This window comes from Nomia melanderi, chromosome 3 (genome assembly GCF_051020985.1).
Source record: "Nomia melanderi isolate GNS246 chromosome 3, iyNomMela1, whole genome shotgun sequence".
NCBI lineage: Eukaryota > Metazoa > Arthropoda > Insecta > Hymenoptera > Halictidae > Nomia > Nomia melanderi.
Window position 1 is genome coordinate 22,308,469 of NC_135001.1, and position 14,254 is coordinate 22,322,722.

General features: G+C 41.9%; 1 protein-coding gene across 2 annotated transcripts in view; it reads left to right on the forward strand.

The window, feature by feature from the left end:
- LOC116429211 (autophagy-related protein 16-1-like) overlaps positions 1 to 14,254 on the forward strand; it is a 332,302-nt gene that overhangs the window by 263,116 nt on the left and 54,932 nt on the right. The window lies entirely within an intron of this gene.

Sequence of the window (14,254 nt, forward strand, 5' to 3'; positions counted from 1 at the left end):
TTCAGTACTATTACAAGCCGCAGTAAGCGCGATCATGCTAGACGGTCAATGATAGGCGGATTTAGTATCGTACAAGTGAACGTCCTCAAGGACTCATACGGGAGAAGGTCGTCTGCGGTCATATCTGCCCTCGAAGTATAAAAAAAGTAAATAACGTTCAGTTTTCTTCAAGTTTCTAACAAATGCACTATCTTTTATTCAAACTCGACCTCCGTTCAAGAAAATCAGGCAACCCCTATTTTCCGATCGCTAAAACCTCACCGAACAATCAAGACAAAAAACAACGAATTTCGTAATAATTAACCTTTTGCTCGGGAGGTCACTTGATTTCCTACAGTGAAGCTATAAAGCTTGATATTTAATATTATATAACGCATCAATCTGAGAAATATTGACGTAAAATAGCTTCGCCGTCAATTCTCGTGAATTTCTCTCGTTTACAAAATATCGTCATCTCATCAGAAGATATTGAAATATTTCTAGTGAAAAACTTCGGAGTGTAATAGGTTAAAATACCAAATATTCAACTTCATAGTTTTTCCAAAATATCTTCATCTCATCAGACATTGAAATATTTCCAGTAAAATCCGAGTGCAAAGGGTTAATAACGAAAAAGATTAATACGTTCGACGCGTAAGACACTCGAATAAAATGTCTGTGTACTAATCTAATTTCCAGTTTCGAACATCATCTCCGATCGGGAATATAAACGCTCCCAGCGGATAACGTGGAGCGCAACTGGTTCGAAACAGCGTACGAAATAATATCGGGATAATAGAGGGAAAAGCGAGAATTCGAAACGGGAGAAACCGCAATTATTTTCGCGGCGATCCGACGCCTTTTCATCCACTCGAAAAACCGGCGGATTACTCGGAGCGAGCGCAGTATCCCGGCGAGCCACGCCTGTTTATTTCGAGATTCCGAGTTCAGGGTGTATTTCCTCCCGCATATCGAGGAATACTCTGTATACGCGCGTAGCAAAGTGCCTCGCGGTGCTTCCTCCTACGGTCTTTCCTTCCATCCCCCGCCCTCCCCCCTGCTCCGTTTCTTCCTCCTCGCGGCGCACGTCCGCCACCTTCGCTGCCTTCTTCCTCCTCGGGTCGGACTCCTCTTACCCTGCAGCGCGCTTCTGAAGTATCGGCGCTGCGGAACGGGAGGCACCCGCTAAATAACAAGTGGCCAGATTTACCTAGCAGCCGCGCCACCTCCTCCTCCTCCACCTCCTCCTCCTCCTCCTCTTGGCCGTGTTCACGACCGCCTAGGCCAGCTTTCCCGACACATACGCACGCGTGTACGCCGTGGACCCGGTAATTAGGAAGACTATCGACAGCAGAACTGCGTGATTCTGCAATAAGCGACCACCTCGAACGAGCAACACCTACGGCAAGACGCGGGAACGAGCGGCGCGGCCGCGGCCGGTGGAGCACGCACGAGGAGAACGGCCGTAGAAAATCGCTCCGCGAGATACGTCCGCGCCGTCACGATGATACGGTGAATTCGTTCGGGGCTCGCGAATTGTTATCGATAACAAATACTTGTTACCAGATGTTGCTATCGGGTAGACGAACTCTCCGAGCGATCCGCGCCGGCCGCTACTTACCGGTAACATGTTAACTACGGGGTGTCCGGATAACAGAGATTTTTACCCGATCGTAAAACGTACGACGCCGCTCGAACGGCTGCAGCTGTTCCGTTCGACGACGCGATCGTTTCTACTCGAATTGGTATTAATTAGAGCTCGGGGTATTAACGGTGAAACGTTCTTTTTCGCAGTGTCGCCTTATAGAAGGGAATAAAATTGAATTATCGGTTGTAAAAGTACGGACTTTATTTACCTCTGAAACATCGCGACGCGATAACTGTAAGGGAATATTTTGCGCGGTGCATTTATCCGGTACTCGTTCGAGGTATTCTGTTAAATATCTGGTTCCGTGGGTATCTAGCGATTGTACTTTATAATCGGGTACCGAGAAGAGTTCTGCTCAGCGGCATTCGGAAAAATCTATCGATGTTATACCTTGTAAATTACCCGGTAATCGTCGGGATACATGTACGAATGTAATTCCCGTGCCGTCGTGGAAGCAAGAAATTAAGCAAACTGTTTGGACGGTTCCTTAACTAAGTGCTCATTAGTCCGCTGGCATGGTCAAATGAAGAAATTAAATTAAACGAGGCCGTTAATGTAAATTACACGGAATTATATAGAAATCTGATGATTAGATCTTCCTAGAATTAACGATCGAAATGCGCCCGGGTCCGTACGCCGAAGAATCCGTGACGCGACGTTCCGATACGCGGTTCAATTAATAAACGCAGAAAATACCAGCAATAATATCGATTTATAATCTTGTTAGTGTGTAATGCCCGAAGCTGCGGCTCATAACCGTTTATGTCATTACGAATATCAGACAGCTATTTTATCCCGGCGCATTGAGCACGGCTGCACAATATTACCAGCGTATAATTGCGGTCGTCGTGTAACTTAGGATTTAATCGTACGTACGTTCGGAATGTACCTTTCGCCCGTCCCTTGGGATAAATCACTCTTGCCTGGCTCGGAATAATACAATGTTGATTTAGGTTTAAACGCGACCTGAAACCCGCAGCCGTAGCTTGCTGCCAAGTATGAATATTCAAGTGTTATCTTTGACTACTGATTTGATGAACCAATGAACGGGTTTATACTACGCGTACTCGGGCCAGTCTCCGCCGATTCCTGAACCTTTCGCGTTGACAAAAGTAACAACAATCGGCAAGATTAACCCTGAGAAACCGTCAGACGGATTAGCACCCACGATCCACGCGAATCGGAATAACCGATCGAACTTTGAGTCTTTATAGCAAGACTCCGTTCGAGACTTCCATGAATTTCGATTGTAACTCACGCGAGAGCGCATTCGAGATTCGAATCACCGTAAGGTAAACAAAAAACCTGAAACGGGTTTGTTCCGTCTGTCGATTTTCCATGATCGACGGTAAAATACACATGTAAATATGATATTACCTTAATCCCGCGATTCTTGGCGCAAGAACGTTAAATTCACGTGAAATCACGCGATCTATTCATTACCGATGGAAAACCGTCGGCGCTGGTGGACGCTTTAAAAACATTAGTACGCGCGCGCGGATGTTTGCCCCGACGTGAATTTATAAATCGACGCACAATCGAACGGCCGGCCTTTCAACAACGTAATTATAACAGTAATATCTTTATTAACGTCCCGTTATGATAATCCGCTTCGAAACGGCCGGAATGTCTCAATTTCGGTAAATAGCGGTCGGCTAATGAGATTAATTAAACGAGAATGTTTACCCGTCAGTTTGTAATTTATTACGGAGGCAGAGTCGGCCAGGCCTCCCTTATTTTTCCGATATACACGCGCGCGCGCGCGCGGCCATAACTGCGATCGAGGCAGTCGAGGGGTTGGCCAGCAACTAGTGTTGGAATCGGTAAAAAGTGTGGCGAACGGAAGCCGTTGTAAGAAAGAAGAAAGGGAAATAGCTTTTTCCGCCTTTCTGCCATTGCAGCCCTGGAAATATAGGTTGACTAGGCTGTAGCTAAAGGGTTTGAAGGAGCCCGCCGGTTGAATACTTGGGCGTGACCCAAGTATTCTTCGATAAAAGCGTCGAAGTACCTATGTACCATGACTCACGCCCTGTACGAGCCACACCATTTTTTGTCGCGCAGCCATTTCGCCGTGCATCGACGCTGCGGGCTGGTTTTCATAACGTGACAGAGGCAAACTCCTCCCTTTGTTGCCTCCGCTGCATTCGCGCAATCCTGTAGGAATTAACCAGTTAGCTGCCGCGACTTCCGCGAACACCGCGCGCCTACAATGTGTCGCGAAACGCACGTTATAACTGTTTTCGCGAGTGTACGCGTGAAAAACTCGGTGACACTGATTCGGGACGATTTTACGCTTTGTCCGCGTCATTTTATTCTCGCGGAAATTAGTATGGCGAGTCAAATTGGTCGGCTCGGATCATTTTTGTAAGAGAAGAGTTTGCTCGGGGCAATCGATGTTAACTGATTCTAGTTTTGTTGGAAATTATTATCACGATAACTCGGTAATCGCGAGTTTACAACGGAAAGTTCGTACTGAAAATATTTATCACGTGGCTCCAGTATTAACCCTTTGCACTCCAGAAGATTTTCACTGAAAATATTCAATATTTTCTAATAAGATGGAGATGATTTTCTAAAATTGCCTTTTACAGGATTCGCGCATCCATTCAGGAAGAACGTTACTTTTTTTCAATATTTCGCATATTGACACGTCATACAAAGTTTAATGTTAAATATCAAACATCACAATTCTGCCGTGTCAAATGGAATGCAAAGGGTTAAACGTGCTATCAGTCACAAACTCAAAACTGCTCCCATGAACACTGAATCAAAATCACACGACCCAGCGGATTCGCTTCGTAATATAAAGGAGTATAGGCCGATAATTAACTAGCTCCTACGTAACGTAAAAACGGACCGTGGAGGATACGCGAGAGTTGAACATATTGCGCATGAACGTGGAAATGCGCGATGCCCGCGTTCGTGATCCGAAGCAATAGAGAATTCATTATAGCTCGCGCGCCTCTTTCGGTGTGAACATTCGGGTTCGACGTCGTCTCAAGGTCGTATTATTCGAACAAGGTTGTATTGTTCCCCGAAAGCATGGAAAGGAAACTGGAAAAAGTTCGCCTTAACCCTTTGCGGACGCAGATACTTTGAAACGTACAGTCTCCAACAATGGAAGTTAAATTAACCCTTTGCACTCGAGAGGCGCCTTTCAGTCGCCATTGATTTGACCCATGGAAATGGTAAAATTTAGACTTCAATGTTAAATTTTTCTATAATGCATCGACACATGGAACATCGAAATAAAATAGTCCTGTTACTTAATTTAGCTATTTCTTTATGTTAGTTGTGGGTCAGATCAATGGCGACTGAAAGGCGCCTCTCGAGTGCAAAGGGTTAAACCCAACACCTTTCGAACGCTCGATACGCCCCCATAAATAGCATAGGTTTAATTATTAAACGGAACAAATATGCGATGAGTGGCAAAGTGGAAGTCTCGGCCATGTTTGTTGTACACGCCGATAACAGTAAAATATTATTTCCGTTACCGCTCGGAGGAAACGATTACCATTCGCGTTTGGTAAGCTGTGAGGCTCGAAAACCCCGCCACGGGAACCGATCGACAGTATAAAACAACGGATTAAACGCGTTCTCCCCACCGCCGCGGACAAAATTACAGACGCGATCGAGCAAAAATTATTCTAATGTCCGAATATTAATATTCGTCGCCGACCGGCGCAAAAACTCACCGCCGCGGCGTGTTCCTCGGGAGCGCGAGGGCCAATAATAGATTAACACGCTATAACGTCGCGGAAAACCAGTAAAACGGCCAGGGTTTTGTATCGGTGGGACGGCGGCCGACGATTTGCTCGAAGCGTTTCGCGATGTCGCCGAGTCACGTGTCTTTTTGCGAGCGCCGCGCTGCGCCGCGCGGTCGCGAAGCGGTACGCGCGGCCCCCCGGCCTTTTCTCGAGTCGAGTATCGGTGAGCCCCTGCTCGCGACAGGCTTCGCCAATCAAAACGAAAATGCCGGTGTACCCTCGGTGGATGTAATTATGGCAGGACGCGTTAGCCGGCGGAATTCTGCTTCGCGGAAACGCGCGGTCGCGCGGTGCTGTACTAACGAAGTGCCGCTGAAGAACTATGAGAACGTCGTAGAACCGTCGCCGCCCCGGTTCGCGTGCACGCATCCCGTCGTGTGTACACCTTGCTTAACACTAGAACTGCCGTACCAGTCAAAATCACTGGTTTCGATTTTTTAGCAGTTATTGATATCTTCGAAGCATTGAATATTCGAAAGGATTTTGAAAATAGTTTCATTTCAGTAGTATAATGAATGTCTGAAGAAACTGAAATAATCTATTGTTACAATTTTTAGGGGAATTGCATATTAATTGTATTAAATGCTCGGTAGTTCTAGTGTTAAAGGAAATTTGATGCGTTCTAAATATTTCACTATTTCAATCCCTAACTATACTATGTTCTCCGAATATTTTCTAACACTAGAACTACCGTACCAGTCAAAATCACTGGTTTCGATTTTTTAGCAGTTATTGATATCTTCGAAGCATTGAATATTCGAAATGATTTTGAAAATAGTTTCATTTCAGTACTATAATGAATGTCTGAATGAACTGAAAATAATCTATTACAATTTCTATGGGAATTGCATATTAATCGTATTAAATGCTCGGTAGTTCTAGTGTTAAGGAATTTCTAGTTGAACAATGGACTTCTATGATCGTTCTGGTTCCATTTTATTCAAAGATGGAACATCTCGAGCTAAACACGATTACACGGAACATAATCGAAGTAATATTACGACGAATGATTCTACAGATCGCAAAATTTTCCAACTGAAAATGCTTCTTTGCGATCTTATTAGGTCTAATTCGTTCGTGCCCCCAGTTTTTCTTATAATTGCATCTAGTGTTAACCGTTTGAGTGTCAAACACCGACCGTGCTTCTCCAATATACTGCCTAAAAGTGCCAACCTATCAGTTCATAGAATCAAACTCAGTTTACTCAATCTTCTTCCTTCTAATCGTTTCTTTTCATATTTTATCACCTGCTTAGAAATGGATAAACGCAACGATCGCATTATTTCGAATTGTTCTCTATAAAAATAGAAGTACGTAACTGCTTAACACTTTTCGATGAGATTTCCGCGAAGGCTCGTGCCACTCAAACGGTTAAAGTCGAAGACGCGCGCCGCCAGCCGGTCGTTCCCTCGCGGACCGATGTTCTCCGCGAAAGTGGCCGATGTTTGCGTTTCCGTCAACGATCCCCGCCGATTTGTTCGCGTTCAACGACGCCCGGCTGTTTTCCTTGGTTCCCTCCTTTTTTTTTCCTTCCCTCGCTTTTGTTCCTCGCCGGTCACCGAGCCCGGATTCCATCCGCGAGGAAACCGGAATACCGTCGCGATGGCGTACGGTTAAACTTCTTTGGGTTACTGGCTCAAGTTCGTTTCCTCGTTCCGACCGTGTCATGCGAAATCAGTTACACCGATGAGATATTTCCGCGCGGTCCCGTTAAGGACGCGTTCCCACAGTTATTGATTCATTAACCGGCGCGGGAGTATAATTGTCGTAAAACCCGGCCGTCTGGTTTTAGAATTTCAGCGGTATCGCCGCTTTGATTGAACTGAATTTCTGGACTCGGCGTATCTTTCATAATGGAGATTAGAATATTTCGATATTATTATATAATGGTCGCAATATACGTCGGTATATGGGCACTTACTGCTCGATTTAGGATTATGCAGATCCTTATGAATGTGATCATAAAAGTGTCAGCGTACACCGCGGACACCTAGATACTCGAAAACAAAATTATTCACCGTTTCCCTTAACGTTCCCGGCTCGGAATGAATTGCGCGACGCGGTTTTACTGCTTTATAACGTCCGAGTATTATTATTTTTACAATAACAGTGTCGTTCGAGGGTTAATGGGATAGAGAGAATGTCTTCGGTGTTCACGAACAATGTATATGGTGGCTCGCGTTTCTTGTACCAGCCTAACGCTCGAATAAAAGAATTTGTATTCGCGATGAATACGTATGAATATAATTAACGTTAACCCTTTGCGGTCAAGTGCTCTTGATTTCTCAGTTTGAGGTTCACGTCGACGTTATTTCATTCAATGACAGCTTAACCCTTTGAACTCTGTAGGCTCCAATATTGCACCAGTTATAATATTGAATGTTTTAATGAATCAAAGAAACTACCCTAAAATTATTCGATTTTCCACAAATCCAAATTTTGTACTGAGAAGGAAAATAGAAGATTGAGGGAATGTTATAGCATTTCTCATTTTCACTAGAGATACTATAAAAATTAGTTGCAGTTGCTGATAGATTATAATACCACCTGGAGTGCTAAGGGTTAATATCACGCTCTATTTATTTATTCAAGAATATTTGGGAGTCGTTGAAACGTTACCTTTAACTGGTACAATTGTGATGCTGCAGATAAATATAGAAAAAATTGTTAAAGGTAGAGGTTGCAATAAAATAGAATCGAGTCTGACTCGACATAGGACTAAGGGTTAAAGTTCGATTTGTCTTATATTCCTCGTAATCCCTCGATTCTTACCTAAATACTTCACGCAACGCGATTTACTCGGAACTTGGGAAAAATCTCGAGTCACGATCGTCGGCTTCCAAAATACTATTTTTATTAATCATTTGCCATAATGGTCTAATAAAATACTCTTCATAGTTCTATATTTTATATTTGACATTTATATCGAACACACGAGTACTTTTTTTTCGGTCAAAGTTGATAATTTACGCACTACCGAATAAAAAATTCTAGTTTCTTTCCGCCTATATCTACAGTTACGTACACTGCATTAAATATAACATACATATATATTACGGCGATATTAGATGCAGTCGTTTTTGGAATTTCAGAATTTTATGGTAGCATAAAATATCCAATATCTTGTTCCTGCAATAATTTCCTCCGCCATTTGCAATGGTACAAGAATTTATTTTCACTGCCAATGGAACCGTCGTTTGAAAGTGTACTTTATTCGTGTCCCCGTGGTAACGAAGCGGTACAGCTTTATTCGTTGCAGCACTTTCGAGCGCCGCTCAAGTCATGCGGAACCATCTTATCCATCATCTTTACCCGGCTAATCTCCGCCGAGTGACGAACGATCGCGGGCTAACTAATACGCCCGCTTGTAGATTCCATTAAACGACCCACGTCAGAATTTCATTGTTTTCACCTTTACTCGGGTTATCTGCCGATTCGATCGCGCACGATAAATAACAGCTTAGAACTTTCAACGGGCGTCGAACGCGCGAGCGCCGTTCGCGTTTGAAGTTACTTTCACCCGAACCTGAATACACTTCGCTTTTCGTGGTATCCGCCGTTCAGCTTTAGCATCCATAGGAAAAAGAGCCATGCAATTTCTCACACGGTTCCGCAAGAAATTCTATCTAGATCTAACGTCGGGCGCCATCCCATTTAGGCGGCCTTAAATTAAACGTTTACTCGGATACGCCGGCTAGCGATGAATCATCTTGTTCTCGGTGCAGGATCAATTAATCTCGCGCGCATAATCCGTTCGATAAAAACGCCCAGGATTAATAAAGATGTTTCCGAGGAGAGTTCATGAAAAGTGAATGAAACCGACTCCATTCATACGTGCTACTCGCGTTTCTCAGGTAATCAGAGTCATGCACTCGTGGGAACGATGCTGGAATAAATTGGCTTGAACCGTGTCTCGGAATTCCACTAATTGATTCATTTGATCCAACCTTGCGAACTCCGGAACTGAATTTTTGTGCTCTTCCCGTACGGTTTCGCCCCGGAGCCGGCGTATCGCGAGCAGCTGGAGTTTTCGTGCGGAGAATATTATTTTCCTCGATCGCTCTAGACGAATTGTAACACATTGCCGGCCCCGCGATAATGCGGGATTTTTAGTCTATCTTTTAATTGCTAATCCTATTCATGGAACATTTTAGATATGTGTAACACGAATCCAAAGTAAAATTTACAAAATCGAATTCCTTATTCTCTTCCGTAAGTTAGAAATTTTCGTTTGATCGATGTTTAACCCTTTGAACTCTGTATAATATAAATATTTCAATGAATCTTGAAGAAACTACCCTAAAATTATTCGATTTTCCACATCCAAATTTTGTACTAAGGAAAATAAAAGATCGAAGGAATGTTATAGCATTTCTCATTTTCGCTAGGAGTACTATAAAAACTAGTTGCAGTTGCTGATAGGTTGCAAAAGAACCTGGAGTGCTAAGGGTTAAATATTGTTCTATCGTCAAGTATTATTATTATGGATTTAGAATGAACGTAGATATATTATTTTTTTTATTTTTCTAAATAAAGTTAGTTTCAGTTTCTGATAGGTTACAAAACAACCTGGAGTGCTAAGGGTTAAATATTGTTCTATCGTCAAGTATTATAATTATATTTTCGGTTTCTTCAATCATTCATTTTATAATATCAATAATTGTGAAACAAAACAATCGAAACCAGTCGTTTTGACTCTTACGGTAGTTCTAGTGTTAAATATTAAATTTTATAGTTTTACTGTATAAAGGATTAAAAATGTATCAGTATAATCACCGACGCTCGCGTTTTTAGTATCTGAAATTACCCGGCGTTCAATGTGTTAATCGTATTATCATTGTACATTCCAGACTGATTCGTTTTCAGCTTGAACCGCGTAGCGCGCGTGTAATCGTCGAATACAAAATTCAATGTTAGTTCGCTGTTATTCCCAGTTTCTTTACGATCATCAGTTTTCTCGTAGACACGCTCATTTGTTTGATAATTTATAACAGTGACGCACGCGTTAACAGTTCATAATTTGGTTATCTTCGGAACATAATATCGAGCAACGAACTAAACATACACAAACACAGCGGTGTTGGTCTATCCTGTTGTTTCTTCATAGTTGAAAACGGTGATTGAACTTGATGTTTGCCTTCAGTATTCGCGCGTATCTCTGCGAAATAACAGAATTATTATCAGTGCCCGGCGAAGTGCGATACAAAAGCAACAGTAACAATGTACGATCCTATTTCAAAGATACAGGTTTACATTATAACCGCCGCTATATTTTCGGTACTCCTCTATCCTTCGTTTGTGACACTGCCATGCAAAGCACACCGTGAAATTTAATTATAAGCGAATTAAATTTATAATAGTTATCAATATTTTGTTACTAGAAACGATCGTTTGATTATTAAACATGTATCATTTGTTTCTAAATCATTCAAATGAATGTTTACATTTATACAAATTCCAATATTATAAAGTGACGATTCGAGCAAGTACTATATAATCAGATTTCTAAAATTGTGAAATTTCATATTTAACATTAACTCTTGAGTAATCTGTCGCTACGTGAAATGTGGAAGTCAAATACCATTGTTCTCCTTATTTTGTGAATAGATTCCTCGTTAAGTTAATTTTAAAAAATGTCATCTATATCTCATAGAAATAGATTGAATATTTCTAGTGACAAATTTTTCGAGTGCAAAGGGTTAACGAAACATTGAATATCCGATTTGATGGAATCCTTAATGGAAAAAATACGACTGAACGTTTACATCTATACAAATTTGAATATTATAAAGTGACAATTCGAGCAAGTGCTATATAATCAGATTTCTAACCGGAATAATATCAACGAAACATTGAATATCCGATTCGATGGAATCCTTAATGGAAAAAATACGACTGAACGTTTACATCTATACAAATTTGAATATTATAAAGTGACAATTCGAGCAAGTGCTATATAATCAGATTTCTAACCGGAATAATATCAACGAAACATTGAATATCCGATTCGATGGAATCCTTAACGGAAAAGGTGAATTCACGTTTAATTCTATCTATAGTTCTACGTTTAATTCCAGTTATGAAAATTACTAGAAACAAGCGGACGTTTATACGAACGTTCACAGTTCATTTAATATAAAGTATTGTCTTCGTTTCCTGGTCTAAGAACAGGTGTGGCTGCGTATTCGCCGGCGAAACGCTGGCGCTCATCGCTCTTACACGCCTTAAACACGAAACGAACGCACGGGTTGTAAAACCGTGGTCGCTAGTTGCTTCCAGGAAGGTTACCAGTTTCTTCTTCGGTGCTTTTATCGACTTTAATTGAACCTTTGTACAGCCCCGGGAGGATCACAACCTATTCTCCCAGCTGCTTCTGTATCTCTCTGTCCGGTTCGGATTTCGCTGCCACTTCACTCTCGATTGATCTTTACGGAGGAGTTTATTGCCTTTATTCTGGGTACGCATCTGGCACGCATCCCGCAATGAACCTTGCGCCGGCTCCTCGTAAAAGTGATGATATCAGCCGCATATTTTGAATCTTGGGTTACACCTTCCGAGAAAGGTGCATGAGCGATCCTTCTTACCTTTCCCGAGTGCCCGCTATAATACTTTAAAAGCTGGCGCGGTTAAATGCTAGATGTAGTCCTCGAAATTACAAAACCTGAGCGCGACAACGCGCGCGCGCCATAAAAAATCCCGGCGTGCACGTAGTAACTGAATACCATAAAAGATATTTTATGAAAATATAATTTAAATTGAAATTAACGTCTGTTACTGAAAGTTTCCGCAACATAAAACGTTATTTAATCTTCCTCTTATAAATTCGTGGTATTCGATATCGCTAACTTGCTGGTAATCCCCACAATACTGTGAAATTGATGCAATGCCGATGACCCGATCGTTTCACCACTTGTTATTAAAAAATTCAACCTCATACCCAGTCGAGTGGGATATTTGAGCGCATAGTAAAAACCGTTCAGTGTTCTTCTGCGTAGGCAAAGTTTTAATTCTCGTATCAATTAATTTATATTGATCACGTGAAAAAGGGATAATCAACCAATAAAATGCTGCATCGACTCGACAATTTCAATGAACCTTTGTTACTGGCAATACATGGCTTGCTGCAAAAGTTTCGGGAAAGTATGGAAAAAGTCATAAATAGGTTTCAACTAATGGGTTTACTATTTTTCTCAATTTTTTCCTTCGTTAATGCGTTCTCCATTGTGTTGTGTCAGCTTTTTGTAAACTTAACACTAGAACTATCATACCAGTCAAAATGACTGGTTTCGATTTTTTAGCAATTATTGATATCTACGAAGCATTGAATATTCGAAATGACTTTGAAAATAAATAGTTTCATTCGAGTAGTATAATGAATGTCTAGAGAAACCAAAAATAATCTATCAGTACGATATTCATAGCGATTACATTGCAATCGTACCAAACGCTCGGTGGTTCTAGTGTTAATGTTTCTGGTAGGAACCGCAGACTCGCCTCAACGCTTTCGACCAACTTCCGGAGACGCCAGATTATCGTATAGTTCGGTTCACTTTTCTCCTTTGTACTTCCTCGTAGAAAAAGTTCCTGGTTGGATCGTATAACGTAGGTGGCCACTGCGTTACCTGTGTTTCTTTCACGTTAGACCCTTTCTGGCTAAACTTCCGGGCCATTAATTTACATTAGGACATTTTTCAAGAGCCCCCGACGACCGTGTACTTTAAAATTGGCGAAGTCTTCTTTTTCATGGCGTCCCCTTTACAGGAGAGAACCCCTCGAGTTGTTTGTGCCCCTCTCGTCGACGTCACGCCTGAATTCTTTACCATTAAATGGCAGCGAGGAAAGGACAGGCCATGTGCGGGCTAACTTCATCGCTACTGCCATTTTCATTTTTCAGCGTTCAAAAGCGTACGCTGTTTCATATTTTTACCCAATAATCCGTGATCGTAGTATAGTGTTACCATATTATAGGTAATGGAAAGATGGATCTTGAGTAATCGAGAACTAGGAATAAATATATGTATTTAATAAAATATGGAAACAACACGGACAACACGTAAAAAGTACAACTCAATGCCACGTAGGCCAACACACGACTCTCCCGCAACTCTCTCACATTCTCTCCCAAAAATCATTCTCTCCCCCACAAGCATTCTTCTCACTCGCAGTCATCAGAAACACTGGGATGCACCCCTGGAAAGCTGGCCCTGCAGTCTTGGGTCCGCGACGTTGCGCAGGCCACTTTCCCTCGACCGTTTTACAGCCTGTCCTTCGCTCGCACTCGTTCTTACATTCGCTCTTCTTAAAAATACCTTAACCTACGCTAAAAATTCTAGACACTACAATATGGTTTTACAATAATTCCGTATGGCGAGGAATGACCCATCGACGATGCACAGTTCGCGAACGTTCATAGAAGCGCGAGTCACCCATCGATCGGAATACAATTTTAACGGAAGTGTAAGCGTTAATCGACCAACGAATTTTCCTGTAATTTTATATGACGCGAAACAATGGGATACAATCACAATGGGATCCAGTGCGGAATAATTAATATGTAAAATGTATTGACGTCCGGATAATCGGTGCACGTAATGTAACGTGGTTGTACTGTATCCTCCCGTAAAACATCATCGAAGATTGAAGCATTATATTTACAGATATTAATTACTACGGACCTCCTACGATTAAGGTTAATACTGGAATTACATGCATTATAATCATGTCATTTATTTCGTCTACACACGTATCATCGACATTAACATAACATATTCCGGTCACTGTATTAAATTATTCACTGCCATTATTATGGAATGAACATTATTTCCTTAATGCGTACCACGCGTATCGCTTTTACATAGAA